Consider the following 27,088-nt stretch of genomic DNA (forward strand, 5'->3'; position numbering starts at 1 on the left):
TTGCTGTGTAGTAGAAGATGACATTGAACTCCTTGCTTTGTAGTAGAGAATGACAGTCTTGCCTCTCTTCTTGAGTGTTGGGATTACAGGCCTGTCTCCACTATCCCCTGTTGTCTGTGGTGCTATGTATGGAACCCAGGATGTGATGTCTACTTAAGCTAACACTGTGCCAAGCGAGTAAAGTTGCAAGTCTACACAGGGAAATTTTAAAATCTTATGGGAATTTTTACTTTCAGCAGTCTAAATTGGTTTTAATGGTAACATATATTGGTGTGTGTGTGTGTGTGTGTGTGTGTGTGTGTGTGTGTGAGTGTGTGTATGAGTAGGTGTACATATGAGTGTATTTTCATATGTGGGCAGGCTAGATGTCAGCACTGGGTTTCTTTCAAGAACTCCACCATTTTTGACATAGGATCCCTTATTGAACCTGAAGATCACCAATTTGGCTACACATACTAGCCTAGGACTCCTGTCTCTGCCTCCCTAATGCTGGGATTACAGGAACATCCTACTGTACCTGGCTATCTACGTGGGTTCTGGGGATTGGAACTCAGCTCCATTTGCTTCACAGCCAGCCCTTTGCCAACAGCACCATCTCCTATGTCCAATAGCCTGTGTTCTCATGTTCATCTAGTTTCCTTCTTGTCTGTCTGTCTGTCTTCCCCATCATCTTTCCTCTCCTGTTCCCATCTCCTCAACTGCTTATCCCTTCTGTAACTGCTCATCTCTACTCCCCTTTGCTTTCTTCGGATTATCTATTCTTTCCCTCTCCTCTCTCTTTTTTCTCTGCTCTCTCTCTTTGTCTCTTTGCTGACCTTCTGCTGAATGTCTTCCTTCAAGATACTAATATTGAATAAGTCCTTGATACCTAACTCTAATTTGGAAATTTAAAAGGCCAATGTAAAACAATAAGCTAGAGAAACAGAATATTTTGCAGCAAATCTGACAGTTGAAGGATATTAAGTGGACACAATATGATTGTTGACAGAGAATAAAGAAAGCTATTCACAGAACTACCAATAACAATTTACTGAGTTCTGCAGGCCATGGTGATTCAGAGATGAATAAGGCTTCTGTCTTTCCCTCAAGGAAAGTAAAATGTAGTTCGGGAAAGAAAAAAAACACAGCTCACTTCTCTGTGACCTTAACAAAGGCAGAATGTGTAAAACAGCAATTCACTGGACAGACATTAATCCTCACACTGTGATTAGAGCTGTGGAAAATTCAGAAGTGACTCTGGCATAGTCTTCACCCTAGGGACACATAGACTATGTGAATGATCAATTTAGATTTAAATAATCAACATGAAAAGCAAAAGACAATAGATAACACAGAAACAAAAAGCATAAGGTGAAAATCAATAACAGGTTCAGAGGGGATGATGGTTACTTCAAAGAGGAAGAGGGGGAAAGAGTATGGCACTGATGCTATTTGACTTGGGACTTTGTGCTAACTTAGATTTGATAACTACTAAGGGGGCATCATCCTGTAGAAGCCAGATAGTAAACAGGACTCATGTAAAGGCTTGTTTTAGTTCCTCATGAGAAGTTCTGAGAGCCCCTGTGTGAGGATTCTGAGTTCAGGAATGCCTTGCAGTGTGACTGATTTGTAGTCACTCCCTTATATCCAAGCAAGAGAAGTGAAGTCACATAGTCTTTCCATGTGACTTCCTCTGCAAGGAAGAAAATGGTGTACAAGCAAAGGTTCAATGGTAGGAAAGCAATCAGGATATAAAGTAAGTAGCTGGTATGGCAATACATACATATTATCTGCAGTACACGTGTGTTACTGATTTTTCATCACTGTGATGACATACATGATATAAAAACCATAAATGAGGAGAGTAGGTGAGGTATAAACTTTAGAGATCAGCCCCAATAGCTTTCTTTCTCTAGCTAAGATCCACCAAGTAAGGTTTTTACCACTTCACAAACTAAACCTACCATCTGGGAACCAAGTAATCAACATACAAGCCTGTGGGAGAAAATTCCATAATGGTAGGAGTTAGAACCTACACATCCCTTGCACGTGGTAAAGTAGAGGTTAGAAGGGATTTGAGTCTAGTTTATCTATGGTATATTCTCCTACAGAAGGCAAGGAAAAATGAAAAATTAATTGGATTGTTCATCATAATGCCAAAATCCGGGAAGGAAAGACAGGAGGAAGACATTTTAGGAAAGAATATACTTGATTTTATTTATTTGGGATATTAGTAAATTAAGATACAACATTTGAGAGAATCCTGGGACTGAATGCATATTTCAGGAGGTAAGAACATTTGTTGCACTTTCAAAAGACCTGAGTTCAATTCCTAGAACCCACAAGGCATCTCACAACCATCTGTAACTCCAGTTCTAGGAATCCAGTGCCCTCTTTTGGCCTTTGCATAGACAGACATGCAGCTAAAACACCTATACACACAAAATTAAAAGTAAAAAAAAAACCTTCTATATATGAATGCTTAGTCACCAGAGAGCAGAGAGCGGCACTACTTAAAGGATTAGAAGGATTAGGAGGTGTGGCTTATTAGAGGAAGTGTGTTACTGAGGGTAGGTTTAAGGCTCAAAAGTCCATGGGGAGTCCAGAGCCTTTCTCTCAGCCTGCCAATCAGGATGTAGCTCTCACCAGCTGTTCTATTACCATGTGTGCCTCAATGCTCCCCACCATGATGAAAAATGGATTAAACCTCTGAAACTATAAGTAAGCCTCAATTAAATGATTGTTTTTATAAGAGTTACCTTAGTCATGGTATCTTTTCACAGCAATAGAACAGTAACTAAGATAGAAGTTGGTACCAGGGAGTGGAGTATTGCTGTGGCAGACATGATCATACTTCTTGTTATTAGAATGTGAATTTTGGATCTTTAGATTGGGAAAGCAGTTGAATGCTTTAAAGGGGATTAATGAGCCATACTAGCAGGAAGGCAGTGGTACTTAGAGAAATGTAGATTATGATGACCTGGCTCAAGAGGTTTCAAAGGGGGAAAAGGCTAATAACTGGTCTAGTGGCTATTCTTGAGATATTTCAGCAAGGAATATAGCTGCTTTTTGCCTTTGTCCTAAAAATCTGCCAGAGACTAAGTTGAAGAGTTTTAGATTAATGGCTTTGGTGAAGGAGATTTCAAGACAGCCTACTATTGACTGTGTCACACCGTTATTAGTGGTCATTCTTATGAAGATCTATATAATGAAAAGGAGAAAGCTTGTCAAAGATAAATATAAAATGGTCAGTTTGAGTAGAAAAGGATCACCAGGAAGTATGATGGAGCTAAGTACAAAAGTCTGATATAAAGGGAATGAAGAGAATGGTTATTCAGGGCAAGACCCTATCCAACTAAGCTTACAACTTCTAAAAAGGAATTAATGAAGATCTTCATCAGTGAAGTATGCCATCAAACACAGAAACTTGGTACAGATGTAATTGAAGAAGGGGGCCATATTGTAGTTCAAACAAGCAACAGGACTTAGCAGCTTTGGCCAGATTTAGAGTCAAGGAGTCACTGAAGGGATTGTGGAATTTCCTTCTGTAGCTAATAAAGACACTGAGACAAGAGGCATGTCAGGGTGTCCCTCCATGGAGGCCATTAGGGTCCTTTGCATGAAACTATGAAGGTAAAGCCTAGATTGTTTTGGAGATGTCAAAATGTTAGAGATCCAGATATGGGATACCTTTCAAGGATGCTGAAGACTGGATGTGAAACCAGACCAAAGGAGAGAACTAAACATAAAGTAGTTTGAGACCTGATGAGCTCTTCAGACATAGAGGTGAAGAATTTGGAGTTTAGCCTGCTAGATTTTGGTCTTTGACCCAATATTTCCTCCCTTTTAGAATGTTAATGTATATTCCTGGCCATTGTATGTTGGAAGTATGTGATTTTTTGTTTGTTTGTTTGTTTGGGTTGTTTTGTTTTGTATTTTGAAATGAGTTTCTCTGTATAACACCCCTGGCTGTCCTGGAACTCTCTCTGTAGATCAGGCTGGCTTCAGAAATCCACCATCCACCTGCCTTTGCTTTCTGAGTGTTGGGTTTTAGGCCTGCACACACACACACACACACACACACACACACACACACACACACACACACACATCCCTGCCCCTGCCTATGATCTGCTTTTTCTTAAATTTTGATTTTACAGGAGGTTACAGTTAAGAAATCTCTTAACTGCCTTGAGTCTCTGAGGAGATTTGAATTTTGGGCTTTTAAACAATGTTGAGACTATGATAGAGTACAGGAACTTTTGAAATTAACCTATGGGAGACAGTGGGTAGAATGTGGTATTATAGATAAGAATAAGCCCCATAGGGGGCCAGCATGCTGCTCTCAGTTAATTCTCTAGTGGTAAATCTGTTCCCATGCTCCTTGTTCTGATGAAAATGTACTAAACCTCTGAAACTGTAAGCAAGTTCCCAGCTAGTTGTTTTCTTTTGTAAGAGTTGCTTTAGTCATGGTGTCTCTTCATAGGAATAGAATAGTGAGTAGGACAACTTCCTTTTCACTCAGCAGATATTTTATTGAACATATACTATGAAACAATAAAGTGAAACATAATCTTAAAAAGTAGATGTTGGTACTATTTCAGTAGCCAAAAATGTCAAGAGTTATCAGCTTGAACTGAACAGAAAAAGTTAACAAATGTCTGCCATGGGTATATTGATTCTACCAAAATTGAAACCGCATTAATGTGAAAGACAAAATAAAAAAAAATAAAAAATAATGAGACTGTGAGGTAAGAAAGACTCTAACAGGCACAGAGGTTGTATAGAACCCAGTGATTCATTAGCAAATGGATAAGAATCAGTTGTGCTTATTTAAATGCAAATGATGCTGCCAATTGTCGCAAGCTGTTTACCATTTTTGAGTCCCAGTGTCTCTCTATATATAAAATGAGGAATATAATATTTACTGTGTTATTTTGAGGACTAAATGAAATTTATGTACTTAAGTAATCTGGAACAATACAGGTGTTATTATTGGTATTATTAATACTAATTATTATTATTTTATTAAAATATCTTTTCATTTAACACTTTTCCCTGAACTGAGTCAAGTTTTGTTGTTAGATTTCTCAGTAAGTAAGCTATGAACACATCCTAGCAAATTGGTTTTTGTAACAAAGTTGTGTTGGTTTGATTATAATGCATTTTCTATGCTGCTGGTCCATGACCCTGTCTACTTGACAATAATATCTATGCCATAAATGTGTTGAACTGAGTGGCAGGACAAAGTGATTGTTGCCATATCAAATCAAATATCAGTTGTCCATCAAAACCTCAACCTTGCTTTAACACCCCACAGAAACACTTCTAAATCCTTGTACACATAAACTACTACCCATATCATAAATTCTTACCTTTTCTGGATAAATGTATCTTACCTTTCTCTATTCGTGATGTCAATATGCAGCATCCTAGCATACCTGACTCATGCTGTTCATTACACCTGCATCCAGAGATATGTTTCCTTGAGCCGCGTCTTCATCTCCACTCTCAGTCTATTGCCTGGTACAAGAGCCTCTGCTTCTGATTTTAGGCTTTCCTCTAGCCAAGCTTCCCTTGACACTATAGAATAAGCCCAATTATGGCATTCATCATTTGCTAACTCTAATTATCTGTCCATTGTCCACAGAATAGATGGCACATTTTCAGATGCAAATCAGGGCTCTTAATATTTTCCATAAAATGTTCACCCTGTCCTCTGCTCCATTTCCCTGTACACATAATATGATTGATGAAATCAAGTGGTTGTATTTGTCCTTCAGGTTTTAGGGCTATATTAGTTATTCTCATTGTATGAAAAACACATGGCAAGAAGCATCTTAAGGATGGGCATATTTTGGTTCGTGGTTTATGAAAGAATACAGTCTATCATGATGGGAAATGCTGCCAACATTCATCTTGCTTTGTTTCCTGCGTGTGTATACTCAGTTCACTCTCTCCTTTATACTTAATTGGCCAACCCAACCCAGGTGATGGTGCCACCCACACTCAGGGTGGATCATTCCTCTTCAGCCTCACCCCTCTGAAATCACCATCAGAAGTATGTTTCCTTAGTGAATCTAAAGCTAATCAAATTGGTGATAAAGACTGAGATCACATGGCCCTTTCCCAATCATTTGTCAGATTCCTACTCATCTTTCAAGTCTCATATAAAAGTTAACTATCAGGACAACTAGCAAGAGGCTGGGATCACATTCCTGAATCCTGGGATTGTGTTCTTCACTAGCCACAGGGTTTTATTCTGAGTTTGCTAAGGAAACCATAATTGTGTGAGTTAAAGCCAAGCAAAACTTTATAGCTTGGCTGTGATCTCAAACCCAGAGCGAAGCCCTTGAGCAGCAGTCCCTTGAACTCAATTATTTCCCCTGCACAGAGTTACTGACCTTTAAGCCAGACTTCATTCCAGTCTCTAGATGCCTCTCTAATAGTCTGTGAGAAAAGGAAGGATAGAAATTGGGGTGGCAGGCCTCTTCTCAAGAAGGAATGCCATGGGTCCTGACAACTCCAAGACTTTCCAGAAGAGAAGCAGAGTTATTTACCCAACTCTGGGCTTAAGTCTTGGCTCCCACTAATACTCCAACCTCAGAAAACCTGATGTAGTAGGAAGCTTCAGACATGGCACATCTATAGAAGCTGTCCTTGTAATGAACAGACATACCAAAAAATTTCAACCAAGAATTCCTCTATGAGTTCTTCCAAGATGTTCATCATATGACCCATAAGGTATGAGTGTACCTTCATCTTTGTTCCCTTAGTAATTTGTTATCCTCTCTAACAGCATTGGTTCTTCTGTATAATACTGTAAGAAATTTGTTTATATTGCAGTCTAGTGTCTAGACTGTTCTAGACAATAGCCTGTATACCTAATGTCGAGAACAGGAAAATGTCTAATACTTAGGCTGTTTTAATACAGCTTCCTTGATGTGTGCCTTGTCTGTGCCTGGTAACAGACTCATTTCCCTCTACTGACTAGACACCTTTTGCAAGCCACAACCTAGACAATGCATGAGAGGAATTGTTAATATTTTAGAATAGGCAAATGAAGGATAAATGAATGTGTTTTGGAATCTGACAAAAATATAGTGATTGTAAAATAAGCTGGGGAAATATGAAAGAAATATATAATTAATAGTGTTTGGGGACAAGGATCGTTAAAGACTCATACACTTTAGAAAGTTCTTAAAAGTACAAAGTAATAACAAAGCCTTAAATTTCAAAGAATTTTCTAACTGGAAATATGGCACACGCATGTTCCAGATTGTCTGGGATAATCCATATTTCATATCTTCCATCTCCTTGTCGCTTAAGTGTAATTGCACTTGTCAGAGCATATGCTCTAATTTGGAACTGAGAAAATATGATCACTAACTGAAAGGTGCATTTCCTTTGTTTTTGCTTGTCTTTCTCATTGTACAGATAAGGAAAATGAGCTTCATAGTGCCTGGCCAAGACCTCCATACTAACACAGGGATTTAATCACAAACCTGGGAATTATTAACAAGACTTAGGTCTCCTGTCTATAAAGCTACTGTTACTATGTTATAGTACATTACATTGAAATTGAACACAGGTTTCCCCCTAAGTTTTTGATTTGCAAGTGATTAGATACATTGGTCTTGGCATTTAAATCTTCCCTGGGCTAGGACATTCTGCTCTCATGCCATGGTTCAACAGTATTCCTTCCATTCTTAATCTGTGTAGAGTGTCTCCTGTCCTGTATTACAAGATGCCTGGAGAAACTTGTCCCATGGATTTGGATTGTGTGTTTTCAGGGCAAGAAAAAGGAATACACAATGGATGCCTTCATTGAAGCTGATGTTGCAGAAGGGACCTAATCATTGGGCGATGTTTCTTAATGGCTATCTACTGAACTCTAGCATCAGCCAAGGTGACTTCTGGGGTAAGAAGGACTGTGAGAACATCTGGTAGGGGATAGCATAATAATGAAGAAGTACAGGGAATACCCATCAACCAATCAAAACCTGCCATTCATAAAGAACTCATCACAAAGGGAACAGACATATGGAGTTATTAAGGAAAGGCAGAGAAAGAGTGAGTAAGTTGAGAATAATTAATATGAGCACATTATGGATTCCGTGGTGCAGTAACAATAATGAAGAGCTTTAAAAATATGAGCGCACCAGCACTGCTGACTGAAGGACTCATGCAGGTTAAAAACTTGAAGATGAAAAGAAGGGAGCTGTAAAATGGAAACACACAGGCAGGGAATGTAGAGCTGCTTCAAGTGCCAAACAGAAGAGTAATGGCAGCAAGCCTTTAACTACCTGATGTTTGACTTTGAACAAGTCATTTAGCTCACACATAAACACAGGAGCCCAGCTCTGACAATGCCAAACCCTCTTTCTAGTTTTATGATCTCCACTGAGCTGTTACCACACTTAGTTTATCTGTAGAGAATTTTATTTTTAATATAATAAGTAATGTGATAAAGGATTATGTTTATCAGATTAATAGGAAATTTTTAATTTGTATAAGATCTGGTCCAGGAAGAAATTGGGCTTTTGTTTTTGTTTTCTTGTTCTTGCTTGGTTTGGGGTTTGTCTGGTTTTGGTAAGTGGTCAGATAGTAACTTTCTAAGCATGTGGGCCATTCCATATAGACTTTTTTCATAATCATTCATCTCTGCCATGGTATTATTAGGGGCAGAGAATAATCCCAGAGAGGCCTCTGAGTTCCAACTCCCATCAGAGACATATTGGAAATGATGGCTGCTGTGGGAGAGAAAATCTCTGTCCTTTGGGGATCTGGTAAGGCTTATGCCTTAGTAGATGGTCATGCACTCATTAGCATACGGACAGCACTAACTTGATGTAGGGGACTATTTAATAGCAATTTATAAAAAGAGGATGTGAAATTTGCAAGCAAATCAGACAGGGACAGCAAGGATAGCTGAAATCAGGAAGGGGTGAATTAATATGATTAATATATGTTGTATAAATGTATGAGATGTTCAAAGATTAAAATAATACTTAAAAAGCTCAAAGCACTAAAAAGAAGCCTCAGTGTGTTTTACATTTACACATCCATGAAATAAAAGCATGTTAATAAAAGAGAATTAGCTCTTCCTTAATGATAATCAGACACCATTTCTAATTTTGTAGTCCAGGTTCCAGGATCTAAAGAGAACTTCCTGTTTGCATCTCTGAAGTTAGACATGTTAGGCACTGGCATTTATACATTTGCTAGCACACATAAGACTCTAGTTCTAATTCTTCTTAAGTTTTGTAATTGTTCACCTTAATTAAATCATTTATCTTCCTTAAAAAAAAGAAAAAATAAAGAAGGAAGCAAGAGAAGGGGGATGGAGGAAAAAAGGAGGGAGGGAGGAAGGCAAGAAGGAAAGAAGAAAGAAATAGAAAAATATAGGAAAGTAAAGAAGGAAGGGAGAGAGGGAGGAAACACCCTGTTGCGGGGGTTAGGCTTCAGAAGCATACCTCTGCTCCCACCTCCCTGCCTCTTCCTCTTCATTCTCCCATGAGGTGAGTCACAAATTAGAACTGCTCATCACCAAGGACGGTCATAGAAATCAAGTCCTTTTTACCCCAAAACCAACTCTCCGGAGATGGCTCAGTGCTTAAGAGCACTTGTTTCTCTTGCAGAGAACTGGGGTTCAATTTCCAGAACTCACATGGATACTCCAGATCCAGGGGATCTGACCTCCCCTTCTGAACTCTGAGGATACCAGGCATACATGTGCTAAACATGAATATACACAGACAAAACACTCTTAAACATGAAATAAAAATAAATAAATCTAAAAAGAAAATTTCAGAGGAAGCCCTTCTCTAATTGTAAATCATTAAGAGGCCCAATTCAAGAGGGTCCTGCTACCTCTCCCTAGGAGTAAGAAAACCACAGAGAAGACTGAAGAAAGACGCCTGACTGGGTATTCCCCTTCAGTTTAGTACAGGTCCTATGATTTTGTCCGATCAACTCTCTTCATTCCTGTTCCTATTTCATCAAAACTAAACGTAAAAACGGATACAACATCCTGAGCATTCCATCTTCAAGCTGAAGGACCAAGTAACATGTGAGATTATAATCAACCAAATCCATCATGCTGTTTTTCTTGTTAACCTGTCCTTCTCACTGGGGTGTTGCCCACGGTCCTTTTGACAGACAACAATGATCGCTCCATTTTGTAACCTCACAGTGCATAAAAGCAGTGGACAAAAGGTGGATAAATGTATGGGACTGGATTTTTATTAAAATGTCCCTAATTAAGTCATATACCAGGTTAGATTTAGTCCAACAGCCTTAATTTGTTAACTCAAGTAAGGCAAATTGATCTCATATCATTTCAGGTAATGTTTTTATTTTTCTTTATAGGGCAAATCCTTGTGTGTATATATGCATATATACTTTGTATGTACTAACAAGCCAAGAATGTAATTAACAATTTTTGAAAGAAACAAACATGCATACATGATCATTGGCACATACCAGACTACATCACTGCACAACTCCAGGAATCATAAACTACAATGCCTTTGTTAAATTTCAGAAGTTCATCCAGTCCAAGGAGAGAGATGTATAACCCATAGGGACCTGGCGGTGGTACCAATACCAGGATAACAACTCACAACACAGAAATTGAATATCAGGCTTCAAAATAATATGAAAAGAAACAACAGCTGAAAGTAATTCCTATAACCTGCCTACTCTAAGTTCGTGTTCTCCAACATACTTGTCCCTCCCTTCCTGATTTGTAGCTTTCCCTAGAGAGCTATGAAAAACCACCTGCAGTACTCAAATAGGGCACTGGCAATAAACCAAAGACAGTATTCCACCCAAGTCTAGATTGGCAAACCAAAGCAATTCGGAGATTACTTACTGGAGCAGGAGTTACTCAAAGGGGACTGCATCACCAAAACCCTGAGCCAGTGTGAATGACAACTCTTTTTGCATCTCCAGAGCTCTCTGCCTAGCTTTGAGGCAGCTCGACTAGGAGACTGCTCCTCTGCATCCACTGTTCACTGATTCAGGAAGCTGGGGGGCAGGGAGGGCAAGAGTATTGCAATTTTTGAGGCTTCTTGGGCTTTGTAAGTATCATTAGCTTCCTGGGTCTTAAGAGCCTCTCTCCTCCCTTCCTAAGAAAATGTTTCTGTTGTGAGGAAATAGTTCCATGATCCTCCTCAGGCAAAAGGTTCTGCTCTCAAGAAAGAGATGCTGTGTCAGTCACTGAAGCTTAAATGGAATTTAATGAGTTGCTCCTTGCAGATAGGATTTTAATAAAGATACCACATTGCTGGGTGTAGACTAAGAAAAACTGAGCAGATTGGAGAGTACTCCTGAAATCAGACCTCATCAACATTCTCTTCTTACCATGTTCTCATCACTGCCTCAAATCAGAATGTCCTAAGCAAAATTCAGAGAAAACTACCAATTCCCTCAGTCCAGCTGAGCCACTCAGAGGAGGACATTTGGCCCTGGCCACGCCCATAACTGTTCTTCTCTGGAAATACTTCAAGCCGGGCCTGAGGTGCTTGGACCTCTCTGGTGGGAAACCTGTGAAGCAGACACTCTGTTAGCAGCCGTGCTTCCTAGCATGTACATAAAACACAGCCGGCCCAGAGAATAAAGCCAGCATGCAGAGATAGCTACAAGAAGAAGTCCTCTGAGAGGACATTCTAACAACATTGTGCCTCAGGCTCCTACATCCCTATCCTTTTCGGGGTGTGAGGAGGCTCTGTGGCATTTTTCTGATAACATTCTCTAGTTTAAGAAGAAATTTTAGTACTTATAACCGAATATATCTGAAAAGCACAGCCCTGTCACTCATCTTTATTTCCCTCTGTGTCTACACACTTTTCTCACATATTTAGCTCGTTTTATTCACTCTGGCTCCTACTGGTTGGAATCACTTCTTTGTTATTGTATACTTTTAGGTATACTATCCTGCATCTATGTCTACATGCTAAGTGGGTTTCTGTGCTCTAGGCATCTTTGTAGTTAAAAAAAATCCTCATCTGGGCTGGAGAGATGGCTCAGGTTAAGAGCACTGGCTGCTCTTCCAGAGGTCCTGAGTTAAATTCCCAGCAACCACATGGTGGCTCACAACCATCTATATAATTTGATCTGGTGCCCTCTTCTGGTATGTAGGCAGAACACTGTATACATAATAAATACATCTTTTTAAAAAAAAACTAACAAATGCTTTAAAAAAAAGAACAAGAAAATCCTCATCTATATGCATCAGGTACTGGGATAAATAATTCAATCTGCATTTCTCACTTAATCAAACAGGAAATGCAACAATATGGTACCAAAAACCAGGAAGTAAGCAAGAGTATTCCCAAATATCTGTTGCCAGATTCTGTGTACAACTATACACATTCCAGGAAACTCAACACTGCTCAGTTTCCCAGGCAAGCAAACGCCTTATGAAACTTCTAAATATGTCCATCATGAAAACACAAACTTCCCCTTTCCCTGTGTTTGATTACTAAGATAATGAAGGTTTAAGGAAGAAAACTGTTTATTTGGGTTCACAGTTTCAAATATTCCAGTCCATAATTGGTTTGCCCCACTGTCTCTAGTTCTGTGACAGGACAGTGCAAGACAATAGCATTATGTGATAGAACAAAGATAGGAACAAGGAAAGCACACACACACACACACACACACACACATACACACACCTTTTTCCTTCCTCTTTTCCAACATCTGTTGAAAAATGGGGTGAGGCATGTGGATAGTAGCTATACTGAAAACTGTTTGGTCAGGCCTTTGCTTTCCATTTGCAGACTTGTTAGTTTTCTCCTGGTCGGTCCTTATTCTATGACTCATGCGCGTGCACACACACACACACACACACACACACACACACACACACACACACAGAGAGAGAGAGAGAGAGAGAGAGAGAGAGAGAGAGAGAATCAGAGACTATAAACCCAGGCATGAAAGCAGTGGTTCTCAATTGGTGGGTCATGATCCCTTTGTAGTCACATATCAAATATCCTGCATATCAGATGTTTACATTACAACTCATAACATTAACAAAATTACAATTGCAAAGTAACAACAAAAAAACTGTATGAAAGTGTTGCAGCATTAGTAATACAGATAACCACTGCACAAGATGATTTTAGTCAATGTTTTGTGAGCCTCAAACACTTTTCAGAAAAGGAAGATTGTCCCAAGCCTCAAGAATCATCACAAACACAGATGATTCAGGCCCCACCAGGACACCACGATCTGGTGCTTCAACTGGAAAAACCATCTTTAGCCTTCCTTAACGAGATTGGCCATATCCTACTGAGACACCGAGATCCATTACTTTGTCTGCAAACAGAGGAACTGCTTCATCCTCTGAGTCCTCACAGAGGTATGAGACTTACTGCCCTCCTCCTCCCTGATGAACAGACTCTCTCTCTGCAAGGGACTGCCCTCCTCTGCAATTGTACTGCTTATAGGCTCTAAGCAAAACACCCAAGTCTGGTGTGACTGTTATCTTACAGTGTCCTTTTTTCTACTTTCTTCAGATTTACACCCTCCCACTTAACTGTCCCATGTGATACAAGAGTTCCCCTTATTTGCTTTCCCTTCATTGTTGGCCCATCCCATTATTAGAGAGAGAAAGACAAAAGCACAACTGGAGAATTCACTTCCTCAGCAAGGGAAAAGACTGGTGTGAGACTGGTGTGGCACTCCCATCCTCCATCAGCACACGCCCAAATGTCCTAAGAATTTCCAACAATCTTCACCTCTTAAAGCATGGCCTGAGAAACAAGCTTTTCAGATACAGGACTTAGAGCCAATTATTCTATCAATGATTTTTGTCAGGTTTTCAACTATGTTGAGAAATATTGTATTTCTATAACTATTTCATAGAATATATTTGTGGATGTGTTATAAATAAACAATATTTCATAGCAATATGTATTTAAGTTATGTTCTGTGCCTTTATAAAAACAGGTGTACACGTATAGCTTCATGAATACCTTCATCTTACCTTTCATCCCATGTCCTCTAGTATTAACATTTACACAGTTTGGTCTTCTTTACTCACCAGCATGGTCATTCTCAGCACTTGGGATGAGGCACTCTGAAGAAATGGAACTCCTGTTCACATTCATTTGGGAGCAAGACACACATGAACAGGAAAATCATTTTTGAGATTTCCATTAGACATACCCCCTTTTTACTCATGATACCACCATAGTTTATCTGAAAGGGGGACCTAAAATGTGCAGTAATATTGAACTTCAGAGATAAAGTAAATATTTAGCTGATCACCAAACATTGGGCATGAGCTTTGACTCTTTTTAGAATCAAGTCTATAGAAATCATATATTCTTCTTATAGTGATCTTCAGACCTGGTGCAATAAAACAAGCTTTGACTACTCATTTTTAAGAATTTTGACTAAATTAGCAAAGGGAAAATTCAATGGTGTGTTGCTAAAAAAATAGTTTCACACTAAACTCTTATGATTGACATAGGGGGAGAATATTCCATCTTAGTCATAAGCAAACCCCCGAGTATGATATCATTAATTTGTTCTTATATGGTCATTTATTTGTAGGTTCTCTGTAAAGGGACATAACTTTCCTGAGCTCACCAGACTTACAAGGCAGTCTGGATAACCAATTTTAAGTGATTTTTATCCTCCTTTGGAAAAGATAGTTTGAAATCTTTCTCTTCTGGTGGGCAAATCACTCCATAAAGGAGGACAGTGGTGACATTTATCATCATTTAAATAGATTGAGTTTCAAATCATGTGCTGTCCTGGATCTAAGCCCATCATAAATTTTGCAAAAGTTTCCTTGTCTGCTCTGAGAAGATAATCTGACCCTGGCCAATGCTCCACCTTGTCTTTTCTCTTAAATTCTTCCCTTAATTATCCTCCTCTCCCCCCTCATTTTAATAGGCTGGCCTTTGTTCTGATTGGTGTGATACGAACTATAGTATTGTAAAAGTTATTTTATAGAAATGGTCAGGAAAATATTTCTATCTGCCTTTTCTGAGCTGATCCTATGGAACTTTGGATAAAGTTCAACCTTAGAGAAAAATTAAATCCTTTGGCTTTCCTTTTAAGTTACATTCCCTCTCCTCTGTCCTTGCTGTACTATGGCTACCTATTTTATTGCATGGGTCAGAGTCCTTCTACATAGTCTATAAAGGAAGTCTGTGTTTACTTTCAGAGTCATCTCTGGGATCCATACTGATCTCTCCATTTTCTTTGATACTAAAATTTATTTGTTGTAGAATGAAGTCGACAAAGTCTCTCCCTCAACTTGGCTCTATTGGCATTTTGGGTCACAGAAATATCGAAGCCCTGGTGTGCAAACTATTCCCCTGAAGGCCATTTCCATGGGAATCACAGCTTCTTTCTTCTCCAGCAGTGTTCATCAGTATGATCAGCTCAGGTGCATGAATTGTGTTTATTGCAGTGAGTTAGAATCTCTGTGTTAACGGTATTGAGACTATCTGTCTTAGGTAGTCTTAGGTTTGATTTTGGCATTCCCTTAAAGATGCTAGGTTCTCTATATCAAAACATTTTATTCAAAATAATAGTCCCCAAGTGTAAGAACGTTAGCTGTTTTGTGTTTCTCTACTCAGAGCTAAGCTAACGTCTTTAATGCCGTGTTTAAGATGCCATGTGTTATTGGTATTTTTAAGAAGAACGTGGGGTGAGATGAAGTCACAAAAGTGATAACCAAGTGGTGATCGTAATGGTTCAGTGATTTAAGAAAATAAGAGAGACACAAGCTATTAAACATGTTCTGTCTCATCAGGTATGACCTACAGGGATTCTGTAGAATAGGTTATAAAAAGGAGTCTCTCACCAGACATAGCTATCTGATAAACCACCTAGACCTCATTACTGTGACTGAATAATCGTTTATTATTTATCAATGACTTATCTTGGCAATTTGGTTCTAGCCACATAAAACAGATAGAGAAGGCTTCCTTGGCAATGACAAAAAGCAAAGATCTTTACCTCTGCCCCATAACTATTTTCTCAGCTTCAGATTAAAAGCATTCAAAGGAGCCTAGATTCCTTCACGAAGCCTCCATGCCTCAGAATGCATCCAAAGGATATTTCTGTAGATCTTTCACTGTCCCTGAGACTCAGCATCCTAAATAGTACTTCCAAGCCAGTCTCTGGTCATTGACCTTCTCTTAACCTCTCCGGGGTGAGCTCTCCTCTACTGGCTTTTTGCACTGGAAGTTCCCTCCAGGAGAATAACTAACAAGCTAGTTAATTGCACTGTCAGAGTTTCATTTTTTCCTTAGCTACCCCCAGGAGCCCTCACTCTCCACTGTTCTTTTACAATAACCCACCCAGCTGCAGTAGACCATCTGGGTGCCACTTAGCTCATAACTACCACAAACATGAGCATGTTAAAGCCCAATTATACCTGTATACTTTCCCCTAGTGTTGCCTTTCTCTGGATACATTTACCACTTAAAATCCCAGAGTTTACTATACCTCAGATGCTCCAAATGTGGCAGGGGTGGGGAGGATCTAGTGACTCCTAAAACCTTAGATATTTGCTTGTCTTATTAAGTTATCACAGGAGAAGTTTGCATAGCCTGTCTTATAAATCCAATGAACTGTATCATGAAAAAGTTAATACCTGGGAATAAGCAGGAAGAAATTCATATTGAGACATAACCGTGTTTAAAACCCTCCTTACTTTCAGCCTCCTCTGTAAAATGGGCATACTTTCAATGTCTCCCAAATAACAATAGTTATGTTGATAATATATATAGGCAGTATTTAACAAATAGTCTGTCCCATCTCACCTCTTCTGGGTTATTTTAAAGGTGTATAGGTTATCAAGGGGCGTTATCTCCAAAAGCTTAACCAAGACACAGTTTAAAAACAAATTTTCAAAACCAGTACTTGCTAGTACTTTCAGACTTGATTCCATTCAGATCACATCTGTCCACACAATAAATTCAGTAGCAATGCTTTTAAGCACCTGGCTGGCCATCTTTCCTAATATTAACCTTATTTCTTACATTTATAAACAGATACATCCCACAATTTCCTTTGCTAAAATCTATTTCTAACTGCCTAACACCTAAAATAAGTATCTCAAAACTTGATGTGTAGCTTTTATGTGGGCCTGGTATTAACTCATTTGACAATTTAGCTGACTACCCAGAAGTAGAAGAGGCTAGTCCACTGGTCACTTTTCTAAGATACCTGTGGCAATCTTTGTATTTCTGTGGCTAGACTTCCATCGCTTTTTACAATAGGCTATGGGCTCTTGACTACAGAAATATGTACCTGAGCTGATCTGGGACAACAATGTTGCAGGACATGGTATCCCCCATGATGTTAAACCTTGCATGCTGAGAAAATAGCAGAAACAGAAGAGCATACTTCATTGTACCCATTACCCTGAAAGAAGTTCCAGAACTTAGCAAGGCACCTCTCTAACTTTGTCCCATTTCTTCCCTGAAGGCCTTCACATGATGGCTGCTCATGCTGGACATGACATAAGCTATGTTCTCATCTCTGCAGACAGAGGGATACTGATAAAAGCCTAAACAAACAGGTAGCTTTGTTTCTCACAAGATACTATCCATATAACAAAGATAGTGTGGTTTGAATGTGAAGTATACTCCATAGGCTCATGTATTGGAAGACTTGGTTTGAAAAGCTAGTGGTGTCATTTATAAAAGTTCTAGACCATTTAGAAAAAGAAGACTCACAGAAGGAAGAGTCAATGAGGGAAGGCCCATCCACATTTATTTATTCTCTGCTTCTTGACTGTAGACTCAATGTGACCATGTCTCCTACCCTCCAACAAGTGTGATTACATCCCATCAAACTGTAAGTCAATAAACCCTTCCTCCCTTTAACTGCTTCTTGTTTAGTGAAGCAACAAAAACAATGCTCTTCTTCCACGAAAACCCAATTTTCCATGTATCTTTGAGACTCCATTTCTGAAGACTCCATGATACATAAACCCCACAGTAAGTAAATGTTAATGTTCTCTTACTTTAATACACCTTTTGGTGTGAGCGTCTCAGATATTAGCTTCACAATGGATAAGAAATCTTTGTCCCTTACACAACCTAATGCACCAACCACTAGACATTGGCCCATAATATGAAACTCATGCATGGTTCTGCTCCAGGACATTTTGGGATTAAAGGAACAGAAATCATATTTTTCTTCTATGAGGTAGACCTTCTAGGAAATAAATTCAGGGCTTCAAGTGTTCCTTGTCAAGTCCACATTAGAAAATTGAGGTCAAAGAGTAAGAGAAGCTGAAAACAACACAGAGGTACAGGGACATCTCTGATGACACTGTGGTCTATTCAGTTGTTCTGTGTTCCTTGAACAGTAAATTAACTTCCACTTTGTGTTGTCAAATAAAAGTTCTCTTAAATTTTTATTTCTATTTATTTTTAAAAATATTTATTTGCTATTAGTTTGTGTACGGAGGTATGTGTGTGTTTATAAATGTGTGTAAGTTCATGTGTGTGCAGCTATATACACATATGTGTGAGCGAGTGCATGCATATGCTTCTGGAGGCCCGAGGTCAACCTTGAGTGTCATTCTTCAGTTGCCATTCACCTTGATTTTGTGGCAGGGTCTCTCACTGAAACATGGGACTCACCAGCTCAGGTAGACGGGCTGGCAAGTACCCAAGGGATCCCACTAACATTATGATTGATAGTGAGCAGTACCACACCCATCTTATTTACATAGGTTCAGGGGGTTGCCTCAGGTCCCTATACTTACATGACAAGCACTTGAGCAACTGAATCATCTACCCAACATCTCTTTGTGTCTTCATTTTGGGGTCTAGGCAATAAGACCACTCCCATACTTCTGCTTAGACACTGCCTTCTTCTTTACATTTGCTCAAAGCATGACATGCAGTCACAGACAATGAGTCTTGGAAGTATGCTCCCCATAGAGACCTCACAGGACAGTGGGTGAGGACTCTGTACAAGTCTGGATACGTGTGCATAATAGCATTAATGATTAGGCACCCCAAAGGCACTGGTTTCCACTCCTTTCTAGTTCTACAGACATTCTATACTGTAGAACTCCCTGTCTGTATATGACTTTAACTGTAACATCTATCAAATTACAATTCTGAAATTATTTATTCATCTCAAGATTTCATTTAAAATATAAACTGATCTGCTAGATGTGTATATTATCTAATTTTCAATATATAAGATGCAATTTTAAAATATTTCTTCAAGTAAGCACTCTGTCATAACATTGAGGCCCAGAACACAATATCCCAAAATATGGGGCCTTGAGATACTAATTGTACTGAAGGAGAATTGACAAACCTCAGAAACAATGTCTTTCTAACCTTCTCCTGCCTCCAAAGGCTTCTCATCCCTTTATCCAGGTCAAAAAAATGAAAAAGTATGAAACACTGTTACAGACAGCCCTGTGAATGAAAGGTGTAATTTCCCGATCCTCATCAACAATATATTCTAGTGAAAGAATACAGTACCAAACAACCAATAAATAACCACAGTGTATATCAGGCCATGATAAGTACTCTAAGCAAACACTGAACAGCAAAAAAAAAAAAAGGAAGAAACAAAGGAAGAAAGAAAGATCCCGATAATGCAAATTTTTTTATAAGGATTTAGGAAAGGCATGTGTCTTTTCTAGATTTCTGTGACTATGATAAGAGATCCTGACAAAAAGTAACTTGGGGATGAAAGGGTATATTTCATCTTACAATGTTAAGGTCTATCACAGAGAGAAGTAAAGGCAGGAACTCAAAACAGGAACCTGGAGGCAGGAGTTGATATAGAAGCTATGGAGCAATGTTGCTTACCAGCTTGCTGCTGATGGCATGCTAAGCAGCCTTTGTTTTAAATAACACCCAGGACTACCTGCCCAGGAGTGTACCATCCCTTGTATCTGGGCCTTCCCACATCAGCATTAATCAAGGGAATGCCCCCACAGACTTACTTGCCTACAGGCCAATCTTCACATAACTCTAGTTGTGCCACACGGATGTAAAAACAGCAAGCACTTCATCCATGGGATGTGACATGGAGAAAAGACTAGAGAACCTGAGCACATACTGGTGACTAGGAGAAGAGCACTCTGGGCAAGGAAAATACATACGTGAAAATTCACTTCAAGAAAGTTGTAGGAATAGCTCGGGCAGAGGGAGTAAGAGGGATATTAAGACCAAGAGGCAACAGGAGGCAAAGGGACAGTTTATACTGAGTTCTGTATGTAAAGATAAACTACTCTTCTGAGAAGTGTCTGTAACTGATCAAGTGTAGAAGCAAGAGATGATTCAAAGTTCTATAAAGATAATCAAGGTGGTTGTAAAACTGTAAAAATCAGCTATAGTCAAGATAAATTCGAAAATAGAGCCAAGGGGTTTTCTGATGAGCTGGATGTGGTATGGGAAGTAGTAGAATCTATGTCTGTCACAAAGTTTGGGCCTGAGGTATGGCCAAAACAGAAATGCTACTCACTGAATTACAGATGCCTTAAGCCAATTCGGGGACAGATCAGGAGTTTGGTTTCAGAATGTTAAGCAGATACTCCATAAATATATTGACGATAACAAGCTCCCTGCTTAACAGAGTAGCCCACGGCCAGCCCTGCAGCTCAGCAGTGTGCACAAGAAACTCCAAAGTTAATGGCCAGCAAACTCCCCTCCCATCTGCAGAGGCTGGCTTTGGCCTCTGTTGATGGGTCAGCTAGAGCATTAATTCTGATTGCTTCTCTGGCCAAAAAGACACAGAATGGTGACAAGGGTCCTTTGTCCAGGCTTCATCAGACGAAGGACAAATCCAGAAAATGAAGGAGAGGTTGTCTGCCTATCAAACTGCATATTCATTAAACTCTTTATCAACTCCCAGCCCAGGAGAGAGAATGACAGATTTTTAACAAGATAATTTGAAGAACATTCTCTAAACATATTGAACTAAATTGTCCCTCTTGTAGCTGGGCTCATGCCAGCAGTCACTGACCACATCTTAAATTCTCCCCCAGGCTTCTTTGCAGGGTCAGAACCAGTGTACAAAGATCACTCAGACAATGTGAGGCTTGCTTGCTCTGAGAGAGAAAGATTCCCAGTTCCACAGCTGCACTCCTTCGAGCCCATGTCTCATTCCCCAGAGAAGAAAGCAGCTTTATTTGGTCCACCCCTGAGTTTAAATTAACTATTCCCTCCCTGTCTCTAGGAAGAAGCAAAGCCCTGCCTAGTATGTATAAAACAAAATAATGTATACCCTACTTAATTTTTTGTTCTGTTTCCAACCTTCACATGCAACTTTTCATTTTCAGTATTTCTCTTAGAGGAGCAGCAGCAACAATAGTTGAGAATGTGCCAAAGTTCAGAATCCTGTCCTTTCCCAGACCTTAATGCTAGGTGAACAAAGGCTGGTTAGCCCTTCAAGAAAGTCTCACTTTGAGCAAAAAATGGGATGTCTGAAATACTTGACAAGAGATGGAATATTCATCAGGGAAGCAAAATATAAACTCTCAGTGACACACAAAGAAGACATCGCCAGGGTCTGGCAGAGGTGTAATGGTGCTCAGCCCAGCAGAGATCTAAGCTGACAGTTTTAACATTGGATACAGACACAGAACAGCAGAGGGAAAGATGGCCTTCTCAAGTGCTAAAGGAACAAAAGTAGAGTTGCTTCTGGGGGGTAGAAGCCTTCAGAGCTCTGACATAGGACATGTATTCAATGCAAAACTTACTGTATCCACGGGGACCTGCTTTGCTGCAAGTGATGTAATTCCTGATTAAAAGTGACAATAAAAAGAATTTGTTGTCTCAATAAACAAGAGTCCCAGGGTTAAGGTACTCTGTACAGACACTTCACAGGATCAACATCATAGCTGTTCTTCTGATATACATAGATCTATGGATTCCCCCTACTCATTATCCCATCCTGGCTGCAACAGCTGCCGTTACTCATCCTCATGAAGCAGTATGTCAAAAAGATAGAAAGTGAAGCCCAGCATTGAAAGGCAAGTACAGCATATCACTCACTGTGGAATAATAAACACAAAGATGATTTCATGGAAGTTTCAAAGTAGAATGCTAGTGACCAAAGAGGCCAGGAAGTGTGAGAGAGGAGGGGGTGATGGGAAAGGGTGATGTATAGGTGCTAAATTACAGTCAGGAGCAAGCAACTCCAGAGTGAAATAGCACACCAGGGGGACTGTAGATCACATCAATACAAAGCAGTTTCAAAAAGCTGGAAGGAAGATTCTGGAAGTTGCTGCATAAAAAACCTGAAAGAGGTTTCAGACTATAACTACATTTCACCTGTCTAAACATCATACCACATGTGCTGACTAGAACATAGCCAGTTATCCTAGTCACATCTGTGATTTTTGTTTCTATGAATCTCCTGCTTTCTTGAAAGAAATGTCAGGGAGCGTCTAGGGTCAGCACCATGAGCTCTGTTAGTAGCAATCGTAAAGTAGTTTGAATAAGTATAGTCCCCCAAAGTCCTCTTGAGTACCATTGGCAAGTTATGAGTAATCAAGCAGAGGGAGCAGGCTTGTCTTATTTGGCTTATTCAAAATCCCCTCCCCTGAGGGGTTGGGGGGCTGAATACCTTGCTTCAAGAATTAAGGATGAGTTCTCTTAGTAAGAAAAAGGAAGTATCTGTTGGTCAGTGTCTTGGTTAGGGTTTCTATTGCTGTGAAGTGTCACCATGACCACACAATTATTATAAATGAAAACATTTATTTGGCGCTGGCTTACAGTTCTAGGTTTAGTCTATTGTCATCAATGCAGGAAGCATGGCAGCAAGCATGAGGGCATGCAGGCAGACATGTTGCTTGAGAAGCAGCTATGAGTTCTATATTCAGGTCTGCAAGCAGCAGGAAGAGAGAGTACCACACCAGTCCTGGCTTGAGCATCTGAAACCTCAAAGCCTGCCCCTAATGACACATGTTCTGCAACAAGGTCAAACCAACTCCAAAAAAAACCATAACTCCTAGTAGTGCCACTCTCTATAAGCCTATAGGGGGCATTTTCATTCAAACCACCACAATCATAAACTCAAGAGCACCTGAAAAATTTAGTAACTTACACTCCTCATAGAATATCTTTGAAATGATCTAGAGGGCAAGAACCCCAAACAAAAATATTGAGGAACTGAAACTCAGTGTCTAAGAAAACAAAAACAAAAACAAAATCACAGTATTGACTACCAACATCTACCCTGAAACTATGGTCTAGGTAATTGAATCAAAATCAGCTCAGAGAAACAGCAATAAATAAATAAATCCAGAGAAAATATTATAATCCTCTGTTTGAACCTACCTATGAGATAACAAGGAAATAAACAGTTATGTGATAAAAGCCTATAAGTTTCAGTTCTCTAGGGAGATAGAACCAATGACATATACAGAGTTAGTTATAATAATGTACAGTTATATATAATCAGTTCATTTGCTGTGCCTGGGTAGTATTCTGTTACATGGGTACAGCACAATTCATTTGTGCTTATGCCTATGGGAGGACATTATTCTAAGCTACTAGGAATATTTGAGCACAAGTTTTCTTATAAATGTAGGCTGTACTTTCTCTAGGGTGTGTATTTAAGAATAGGATGGCAGAGGCTTATGGTAAATATATTTACCAACAACATTTTTACTAATATGTAGTTATTTTAATTTATTTCACATTAGCCTTTTCTCATAGGTTTGTTGTAAACTGCATTTCTCTAATATCTAAGGAGGTTAAATTTTTGTTTATGTTCTTATTTGTCATCTGTAATCTATTTTTGTTTAATACCTGTGGTAGTCTGAATGTAATTGGCCCCATACTCTCATAGGGAGTGGCACTATTGGGAAGTGTGTCTTTGTTAGAGTGGATATGGCCTGGGTGGAGGAAGTGTGTCACTGTGGGAGTGGGCTTTGAAGTTCCCTATGCTCTGTATACCACCTAGTAAGTCAGTTGACTTTCTGTTGTCTCCAAGATGTGGGACACCCAGCTATTTCTGCAGCTCTGCGACTGCCAGCTTGCCACTCTCCCTGTCATCATGATAATGAACTGAACTTCTGAAACTGTAATTGATCCATGCCAAATTAAATGTTATCTTTATAAGAGATGCTGTAGTCATTGTATGTCTTCACAACCATAACAACCCAAACAAGGACAATACCCTTAAACTTGACTGATTTTTTTCTCTTTTATTTTTTTTCCAGTCAGGGTCACAGGTAGCTCAGGATGACTGTCAACGCATCATACAGTCAAGATTCCTTATCTTCCTGAATCTGCTTCCAAAGTACTAGGACTACAGTTATGTGACACTACATCTGGCTTATTTTTGTTATTTCGAAAGTGGTATAAACACAGTATATTTGTGGTATACATGTGGTGTAATTCTTTTAAATGCATTTTATGGTTTATTTGTGTGTGTGTGTGTGTGTGTGTGTGTGTGCAAAATGCATATGTTTGAGTGCATATCTCAGCTTGTGTGTGACTATCAGAAGATAATTTTGGGAGAATCAATTCTCTCTCTACATCTTTAAGTGTGTTCCAGAGATGAAATGTGTGGTCAGAGCCTTTCCCCACTAACCTGCCTCAACAGCGTGGCCCACAATTCTTTTTATCAGATGAATGATGTGCAGATATTTTACATGTGTGGTATTCATTGAGTCAATGCTGTGTGCTGGGGACTATGCTAGCCTTTTGCAACATTATTTCACTGGTTGTTAGCATCCACCAGTGTTAAAGGTACTGTGACTCTTTTATGTTTTACAGCTGAGGATTACACTCAAAAGATGATGTAATTTGCCCAAGATCACACATCTCTGATTTGAATACAAATTTGACATCAGACCTGATCATTAAGTTGAACTGCCTTTGGGGCACTAGCAATTCATTTAGATAATTGCATGAATGTCTTTTCTATTCTATAAAACTCACAAAAGAAATAAACACCAGTGCCCCACAGAAATTTAAATGAAATTATACAGCAGGTTTCCGAGATGCTTGATCTTCATTGTTAACCTGACTGAGTTTAGTCACCTAGAGGCCCTGTCTAAGAAGGCCTTTCCAGAGAGGTCTAACAGAGAAGTGAAACCCCACCTTAAAAGCACTGTCCTATTGGCTAGAATCTCAGACTAAATAAAAGCAACAACAAAAAAGGAAAATCTAGGTAAGTAATCTAGCTAAGTAATCTAGCTAAGCATGTCCATTTCTCTGCTTCACTGTCTGTCCAGATGTAAATAACCACTGGATGTTTCTGTCATTGTAGCTAAGAGCTGCCTTTCCTTCCAAAAGGGACCAAATCCCCCAAAACTGTGAACCAAAACATATCTCTCTTCCCTGAAGTTGCTTTCTGACAGGCATTTGCTTGTAACACCAATGTAAAAGTATAGACAAGTGGATATTGACTGAGAAAAGAGTGAAGAGTGCTGATTCGTGTTTGGTGAACAGTGATGCGCCTACTGGCAAAGCATCATAGTGACTTTCTAGGCTTCCAGTGAGTTGGTCAGAGTTGTCCACATAGAAATAAAATTTGTTGGTATCTGTCTGGCCATCGCTGCCACCCAGTCATGACCCTGAAACAATTATTCTTGATTGAGCATCTGCACAAGAAAACAACTTAGGAGCAAGATTTTCTGTTACATGAATTATTTAACTAAATCTATTACAGCTTTAATTGGAAGCCATATACATCAGTGATTCTGTTTCATTTTCTTAGTGCAAAGAAAAAGAGCCTCGGATTGATATCACTCTCCCTCACATCATAGCTTCTGCTCCCAGAACTCGGAATACAGTGCTTCCCAGACCAGCACCCACTCCTTTGCCATAGGCTCTGCAAATAGCCCCTCTGGCATTGCCCATTTCGTGATACATAGGCTAAAAAATGGATTTGTACAGGCAGGATCAACATTCCTAGAGAAAAGAATGGTAAAGATTCAATAGAAGCAAAGGTCCTGGGAAGCTTCAAGGACAGCTTATGCCATGTTCTCCTTTTGCAGGGAGCTTCCTGATAGTCTTTCTCATTGAAACCAAAATGTCTGTAATATTTGTAAACCTTTCAGGTGACTTGTTCTTTCACTCCTGGGCATATAGGACACTGAAATTTACCGCTAGGGACCAGAATTAAGAGCCACGCCCATTGTTTTAATGTGTCCTATGGTTTTGTAACATGGGGATAATTCCAATCCTTGCTTAATAGATGAAGTAATGAGCCATATAAAATCTGAGGTAATGGTACCAACAAAGATTCAATCTGGGAATCAGTCTCATATCTGAGTAATGGCAAAGGTTTTGCTTATTCTATACAATGAAAATAGGTAAAGTGGACCTTCTCTCTCCAGCACTTAGGCTGGACACTGATCATTTTTTTATCTCCGTTTGCCAGACAACAAGAACTTTCTCCATACGTGTAGAGGATAAACAACATTTTCAAAAGCACTCACTGGCAAATGGGGTAGAAATACAAAAATGAATAAAAAGGAAATAATATTTAAAAATTGCCATAACAATTCTACACACATCACAAATAAATTCGTACTTAATTCCTACAACTACAACACGTAGGGTATTTTGTTCTAAGTCCCAGTTAAGAAATAGGAAGATTTAAGACTAAATAGACTTATCCAAAATGATAAAATATGAGAACAGTAAAAAGTAAGACTGGGTATATGGCTCACTTGGTAGTGTTTGCTTACTAAGCAGGAAGGTCTACCTTTGATCCCCAGCAACCCTTAAAACCAGGTGTGGTAGCAGCACAAACCTATAATCCCAGAATCAAGATGTTAAAGCCAAAGAATCAGATGTTCTAGAGCTTTCAATTATGCTGTTAAATTTCTAGTGTGACTAATCTCCAGTTTTTTCATGTGGGGACTGAGTCCTATGAACTTTCCTCTTGGTACTGCTTTTAAAGTGTCCCATAAGTTTGAGTGTGTTGTGTCTTCATTTTCATCGAATTCTAGGAAGTGCTTAATTTATTTGTTTATTTCTTCCTTGACCCAAGAATGGTGCAATTGTGCATTGTTCAATTTCCATGAGTTTGTAGGGTTTCTGCAATTTGTCTTGCTATTGAATTCTAAATTTAAAGCATGGTGGTCTGATAAGACACAAGGGGTTGTTTCAATTGTTTTGTATCT

This window comes from Mesocricetus auratus, unplaced genomic scaffold, assembly GCF_017639785.1.
Source record: "Mesocricetus auratus isolate SY011 unplaced genomic scaffold, BCM_Maur_2.0 Super-Scaffold_100008, whole genome shotgun sequence".
NCBI lineage: Eukaryota > Metazoa > Chordata > Mammalia > Rodentia > Cricetidae > Mesocricetus > Mesocricetus auratus.